Below are 7818 nucleotides of genomic sequence, written 5' to 3' on the forward strand. Positions count from 1 at the left end.
GGACGCGGCGGAGACACGGTCGCCACCGCCGTGCTGACGTCCACGGCCTCGACGCCCACCGCGGCCGGCATGGGGACACTGGTGACGTCGCCCTATGCTGGCTTCCGGGCCACCGCCGCGACGTTCTCGCCTATTCCAGCTGCGGCACGACGACTGACCTACGGAGGCGCTCCACCTACTCGAGGGACTTCGCCATCGCCGGATAAGGGCGCCGGCTGCCCTGTCCTGGAGAGAGGACGCGGGGGAGACACGGTCGCCACCGCCGTGGTGACGTCCTCATCCTCGACGGACACGGCGGCCGGCATGGGGACACTGGTGACGTCGCCCTATGCTGGCTTTCGGGCCACTGCCGCGACGTTCTCGCCTACTCCAGCTGCGGCACGACGACTGACGTACGGAGGCGCCCCGCCTACTCGAGGGACTGCGCCGTCGCCGTGTAAAGACGCCGGCTGCCCTGTCCTGGAGGGAGGACGCGGGGAAGACACGGTCGCCACCGCCGTGCTGACGTCCACGGCCTCGACGCCCAGCGCGGCCGGCACGGTGATATTGGTGACATCGCCCTATGCTTGCTTCGGGGCCACTGCCGTCCCCTTCAAGCCTCTTCCAGCCGCGGCACGACGACTGACCTACGAAGGCGCTCCGCCTACCCGACGGGCTTCGCAGTGGTGTGGTCAGGACGCCGGCTTCCCTGTCCTGGAGGAAGGACGCGGGGGAGACACGGTCGCCACCGCCGTGTGGGCGTCCGACGCCCACCGCGGCCGGCACGGTGATACTGGTGACGTCGCCCTATGCTGGCTTCGGGGCCACTCCGGTCCGCTTCACGCCTTTTCCAGCCGCGGCACGACGATTGACCTACGGAGGCGCTCCGCCTACTCGAGGGGCTTCGCCGTCGCCGGACAAGGACGCCGGCTCCCCTGTCCTGGAGAAAGGACGCGGGGGAGACACGATCGCCACCGCCGTGCTGACGTCCTCGTCCTCGACGGACACCGCGGCCGGCATGGGGACACTGGTGACGTCGCCCTATGCTGGCTTCCGGGCCACTGCCGCGACATCCTCGCCTATTCCACCTGGGGCACGACGACTCACCTACGGACGCGCTCCGCCTACTCGAGGGACTTCGCCATCGCCGGATAAGGACGCCGGCTGTCGTGTCCTGGAGGGAAGACACAAGGAAGACGTGGTCGCCACCGCCGTTCTGACGTCCGCGTTCTCGAAGCCTACTTGGGCCGGCACGGTGATACCGTTGACGTCGTACTACGCCTCGTTCCGGGCCACTGCCACCGTTGATGTCTCCTGCAAAGCGACCGCTGCAGGATGTCACTCCTCGCCGCAACCATGCCGTTGCAACAGTGGCTGGCCTTCGGCATCCGCGTTCCCCCCTTCTACTGGAAGTCCAAGCGACATCGTCGCTGTCCTCGTCGAAAGCCCCCTGGACACAGCGACTTTTACAACAAGACTTAATTAAGATGCTGTCCTGCCTGGCTGAATGGCAATTTTATGCAAGTTGGGAAAGCAACCTGGATGATGAGCTTTATGCGCTTAACAGCTCTGAGAATCAGAAGCCAGTCAGCGGGATGGGCAAATCGCTCGGTTTGCTCTGCCAAACATTCCTCAAGTTTTACCAAGAATACCCAGATCTTCCAATCACATAGTAATCTCACTTGAAGAAGCATCCAGACATTTGGGTGTGGGGAAGCGGCATGTCTACGACGTTAAGGTCTACCGTGGGAGTCCAGGTGACGCCGGTGACATTGTAATATGCCTACTTGCCATCCACTTGCATAGTCACCCTTTCGTGTGGGGTGCTGGACGCTTCCATGTTCAATGGCAGCCCACGATCAGACTGTGGTGCCGACCACTACACAGTCCACAGGTACGAGGCCTGACTAAACCGGTGCAACGACGCTGCCGCCAACGGCCAAGGAGAAGTTGTCCAAAGCTGCGAAGAAGCTCACACTGACGAAAAGACAAAAGCATGCTCGCACGAACTCTAGAAAGTGAAAAATAAGACAGTCCAGGGTGTAAGTTCTACAAAGTGCAGTAAAAGACTTGCTTGACAAACAGCTAGAAGCATCAAGTTTGGATATCTCGTCAGAAATTGCCCTCTTGCTATCAAACGGCGCTTTTGCCTCAGGTTGCTTATACCTTTGTGATGTATGGTCGAAAAGATAGCGGCAGTTTAATTGATGCTAGGACACTGACAGCAAGTAGACATCCAACGATTGTATTGGCTAAGGAAGATTCCCAGAAACAGTTTGCATCAGAAGTAGACGGTGGCCAACTGCGCTTTGTAATGGAGTGTTTGAAAAGATTTCAAATAAAAAAGACTGGGAAAATAATTGCGGTTTTAGTGCGTGATAGTGAATACTACTGGCGTCAGTGGATCACCGCACTGTTTGCTGAAAAAAAAAAACGCGTCTTGTGGGCCCTCCTTCCGTGTATCTTCTTTTTGATTGCGCTGCTGTACCTACCATCCTGAGAGTTAGCTTAAGCTGTCATCTTCCGCAAACTGGCTGGGTCATGCGTTACATATCAGCACGTTCTTCCAGCGTTCGGGTAGGCATATATGCCACTGCCCTCTTAACGTTTCAGTTTCTTAGCATTAGTGAACTTTGAATTCGCCGCGTCACTCTGAATTAACAGAAGCCATCAACCCAGCAGTCGATTGACGCTAAAGTTGCTTTCTCATCTGGCTCATCGCACAACTACCATGGGCACTTAGGTCTCCTTACGTGCTATGAATGCGAAAACATTGTGCACTACAGCTGCTTCCGTTGGTGCGTTTGTGGTTGATTATGTCTGCGGTATTCTGTGCGTTTGTGTCACTTCGTTCGCGTTAGCCAACAAACTGCACACCATTCAGATCTCCGCGGCTTAATGGCCATAAATGCAGAATTGATCATTCACCGCTTAACGTTGATAGATGGCAGCTACTCCTCATACTACTGCCAGCTCAGTGGCGCAGCTGTTAAGCGATGCACCACCGCCGTGGCCGGTGGCTGTTCGTGTCACAGCATTGTGCTACCAATGAGCACTTTCGTCTGGGCGAGTTGGTTCAGAACAGCAATTAAAGGAATAAATATTTTAAGGCGGAAGCCTTTAATGCCTCAACGTTGTAGGCAGGAGTTGTGGACAGAAATGTCACGTTTTTTAATTGGTCGATACGGTCGTGACGTCACAGTGCGCGAATTTCTAACGAGGCCAATTGTACTTTGGCTAATAACCATGCAACCAATTAAAGGCATCGTATAGTGATGCTCCAAGTGGGACTGAGTTTAGTTAATTGCTTAATTACTAATTAGCCTAATTAACTCCTCTAGTCAGGCCACATAAATAAATAAAACCGAGTACGAAATTGGTCGAGTTCGGGAATCGAACCCCGGTCTCTGGAGTGCGAGACGAGCATGCTAACCCCTCCGCCATGCCAGCACGATGGTTTGGAATGAAGAAAGGCGCGTCTAGTCAATACGGTGTCTTCGTTCACTCCCATATTCCTCCCTTCCCGTTACGGCGAGGTTTAGGTGTCCACCCAGATATGCAAGGCAGATACATTTCCTTTCCTCAAAAGCCAATTTACCGACGAGCAAGGCGTAGAACCGAACGGACGATGGCATTCTATGGACTCCCTGGCAGCATTGCAAGACGCTGTCGCGTTTCATCAGTGACACAAGCAGCAACACCGTGCTTAAGGCTTTCGCCTCACAGCGCTTTAGGTCAATAAAGTGCCCTATGAACTTTAGTCCTTTAATTGTGCTACCCATGTTGCTCTTCCCGAGCAACTTCTCGTTCAGTTTTCGCGGCGCTCCTCAAAACTTACCCCAGTTACTACCCGAGCTTCCTCCTGTCGGCTGCAGTTTTCGCGGCGGTCTGTTGTTACTCGGTAGTAACCCGGATAAGGTAGGGTAAGTGTCCGCGTCACGCATTAGAGCAAGTAATGCTTCCGCATTGAAAGCTATAGGCCATATTTCTTCGCACTCTTATCGTTTTGATTACCACAAATTGGGAAAAAACCTGCTCTGGTGACTGCCATTTTTCAGTACCAGGTAGTACTTCAGCGACGTAGATTACTTCCACATTTCTTTTGAATTTACCACCGCAAAAGCTACCACCACCGATTCCTTAAAAAAAAAAGGGGGGGGGGGGCGCTAGCTGGCGATTATGCGAATAAAGTTTCAACTGAATATTTTTTTCTAAAAAAATTTTTGTTTTGCTCCTATGAGCGGTCTTCGAAGTTTCCGCGAAGAAGCAGAAGTGGGTTGAAGTTCAAAGGTTTTAAATACAACTAGAGTATTTAGCTTGCTCTGTTCGCATATCCAAGAAACGCTGTGTTTTAAGAAATTTTTTGCGTAAACGTCGTTAACATTTCAGCCATAGCAATATTTTCCTGCTTTCACCCTTCGCAGTAGCTTGTGCGAAAATAATTTCAAATTGATAAACCGAGTACTTGTTAAGAAAAATGCTTGCAATGTTCGCAAAGAGTGACTTCTGAAGCGATAGCTTCACTAGGCCATGTAAAGAAAAAGACGCCGTGATTTCAATTTAGACCTTGAAGCGAAAGGAAAGAAATGCTCCCCGTCGGGGAGTCGAACCCCGGTATCCCGCGTGAGGGGCGTGGATACTGACCATTACACTAACGAGGAGAACGGTGTCATCCGCATTTAGAAAAGAAAACATACATGACGGCATATTGCGCGCTGAGTTTCTAGATCGTTTTTACGTATTTTGGAGCGATAGCTTCACTAAGCCATGAAAAGTCAAGGTCGCCGTGCTTTCAGTTTCAGTCTCAAGCTTTGCAGAACAAAGCAATTTACCAAGCATAAGATGCGAAGCTGAGCGTCTGACTAGGTTTAACCGGAGGTAAACCACGAGGAATCTTTTTCCTCAGATTCAGACCTAAATTAAAGACCTAGGCCCACCCGATAAAAATGCGTGAGATGGCTCATATACACACCAGATTCAATGCTTGCATTGTGAAAATTGGTTATCGAGTGAATGAAGTTTGTCAAGAGAAAAAAATTTTAAAGCCCGCAGCGAGCCTAATGGGTAGATACTGCTGAAATGTGTCTTCACCGCAGAACACTTACTATTGTGCTGAATATGAACGACATCTGCAACATCACCCGTCGCCCAAGCGACTGTGTCTCGACGCAAAGCAGAGAACGAGCGCAGTGCAGGCACTGTATAGTGTACACCACGACATCAACGCTGCTATCCGCATTTCCCTTGAAGTGATTACTCCAGCCAGACAGCCAGCCAACCAGAAAAAAAAAAATCGCTTTATTTGCTATGTCAGGTGTTCCTGAATCTTTACTCAGAGTACCCAGTGCCTTCGGATGACATAGTAGTCTTCACTTGGCAAACTTTCCCAGACATTTGGGCGTAGTGAGGCGGTGTGTCCACAACGTCCACAACGTTCTAGACAGCGACGGAATGGTTGATGAAGAGGCTAAGAACAAAGGTCCTTGCTTTGGAAACGGGGTGGTCAGGGAGACCCCGTCCAAACTCAAGGCTCACTCAGAGAAGAGCAGTATGTCTTCTCAGAGATCCACACGATCTAGGACTCCAAGTTCACGCACTCAATTGAGGTGAGCAGTATATACGTGGTGCCATCAAATGAGGACATCAATTCGGGCCGAGCAAAGTAGGTGTCAATGCTCGGCAAAGATTTCCTTCTAGCACAGGGCACCTGTAATTCTCTGTCAATGTCCTTATCTTCGATCCGAACTCTGACAATACTTATTCACTACTCTGCAAGACCAAGATTCGGCGGCTGTGCGACATCGCTAAAGTCCCGACCAGCCTGGGGCTCATTAGAAAGGTGACCGTGACCGAGACTTGGAGACGTTCGAGTGCATTTAAATGCGTTGGCCCGGACCTTCGATTTTTGAGTTCCGCAGCGGACATCAAAATCCATGCAGACTCAGAGAAAACACCTGCTTGTTCACACTGGACCTTTGTCATTGAAGTACGTGGAGGAGAAAATGGACAACCAGCCATCTGAATGGTTCCGTACCAGCCCAAACGAGTGCGCTGCCCAAGTCCTGAAGCTATACTGCTACAGGCGTTCCACGCCTTCACCAAAACTTATCTCAATCAGACCCATAATTCCTTCTTTCAGATCCTTTTTCCCTGCAGCAGCTTGAAAACCCCGTCACTTGGAAAAAGTGAGACTCTTTCAGTTCTTAAAATTCCTTGGAACTCCGTAAAAATGTCCTTTTTACCAAAACTTACCCCTCAGGCTTCTTGAAAAATGGAAAATACCCTCGAATGGAACATCACTGCGCGCCGTCTTCGAGCTTGGCGCGCCGCGCCCGCTTTCATGACACGTGCGAGGTCGCGGAGATGGAGCGGCGGCGCCTCCGCTCTCCGGAAGAAGAGCTCCAGCATTACCCTACTGCCCCCAATGCTATTGTCAACGGCAGTAGTGCCAACCAGCCATAAGCTGATTATGTTTCGGCAGCTACAGTGCCACCATCCAGCATCAAGGAGGCTGAAGATGAAAAATTACCAGGAACTTTAGCGGCTATAGTGGTGAAAGGCGAAAGCCTGAGTGCTGCATTCTGCTACGCGATTGTTCACTGAACATTTTGTTGGTGCATTAATTAACTGCCAATTAATGACGCTTAAGCTTCGCCTTTAGGAGTGGAACGCGACAGCGTGTTGTAGCGCTGCCACGGAGTCCAAGGAACGCCACCACCCGTTCGGCGCGATGCGTTGCCCTTTGAACGCAACGCTTTTTGAGGAAAGGAAATGGGGCTGTAATTCTCTGTCATCTCGGTGGACACCTGAGCCGCACCGTACAGGAAGAGAGGAAGTCTGAGTGAAAGAAGAAAGAGGGGCCGTAATGAGAAAATGAAAATTGTATTTGAGGAAAGCAAATTACGCAGTAACTGTCTCGCATATGTCAGTAGACACTGGTCGAAAATTGTATTTCAGGAAAGGAAGTTGCGCAGTAACGGCCTCACATATTTCGGTGGACACCCGTCAAAATTCATGCGCGGTGACGTCACGACAATTTGGACCAATCTGGAACGCGGACAATTACGCCTTGCTCGTCGGTGAATTGGTTTTTGAGGAAAGGAAATGTATCTGTCTCTCATATCCCGGTGGACACCTACACCTCGCCGTATCGGGAAGGGAGGAAGATGGGAGTGAACGAAGACACCGTATTCACTAGACGTACCTTTGTTCTTTCCAAACCATCGAGGTGGCATTGCGGAGTGATAGCGTGCTCGACTCGCACTCCGGAGACCGGGGTTCGATTCCGAAGCTCGGGCAATTTCCTACTCCGTTTTATTTATTTATCTGGCCTGACTAGAAATGTTAATTACCCTAACTGTTTAATTAAGCAATTAACTAAACTCAGTCAAGCCTACTTGGAGCATCACTATACGATCCCTTTAATTGGTTACATGGTTAGTAGGCAAAGCACAATTGGCCCCATTTGAAATTCGCGCATTGTGACGTCACGACCGTTTCGACCAATTGAAAAGCGTGACATTTCTGTCGACAGCTCCTGCTTACAACGATGAGACATTAAAGGCTTCCGCCTTAAAAGAGTGTACTGAGCTGCGCTTGTCTCATGTGACCACAGCGCACAACTTTGGTCCAGTAACTGAGCCTGTCTTTTTATCCACAGCAAATTGTTGTTGATCTCCTCGAGAGGATAAGGGCGCGTACGCACTGCGGCGGATTGGCCAAGAAACAGGCTGCACCTGGCAGGTGCTCAAAACGTTAAAAAATGATATGAAATTTAATAAAAAATATACAGGTAATAATAAAAACAAGAATAATAATAACTATAAGTAAATATATAAA

The 7818-nt window shown here is 50.6% G+C and overlaps 1 pseudogene; it reads left to right on the plus strand.

Annotated features, from left to right (window-relative positions):
- Nucleotides 1–1286: 1286 nt before the first annotated feature.
- Nucleotides 1287–6441, plus strand: LOC149350157 (transcription factor E2F8-like; annotated as a pseudogene).
- Nucleotides 6442–7818: the final 1377 nt, after the last annotated feature.

This window comes from Amblyomma mixtum, chromosome 3 (genome assembly GCF_055824585.1).
Source record: "Amblyomma mixtum isolate Tamu chromosome 3, ASM5582458v1, whole genome shotgun sequence".
NCBI classification, from domain to species: domain Eukaryota; kingdom Metazoa; phylum Arthropoda; class Arachnida; order Ixodida; family Ixodidae; genus Amblyomma; species Amblyomma mixtum.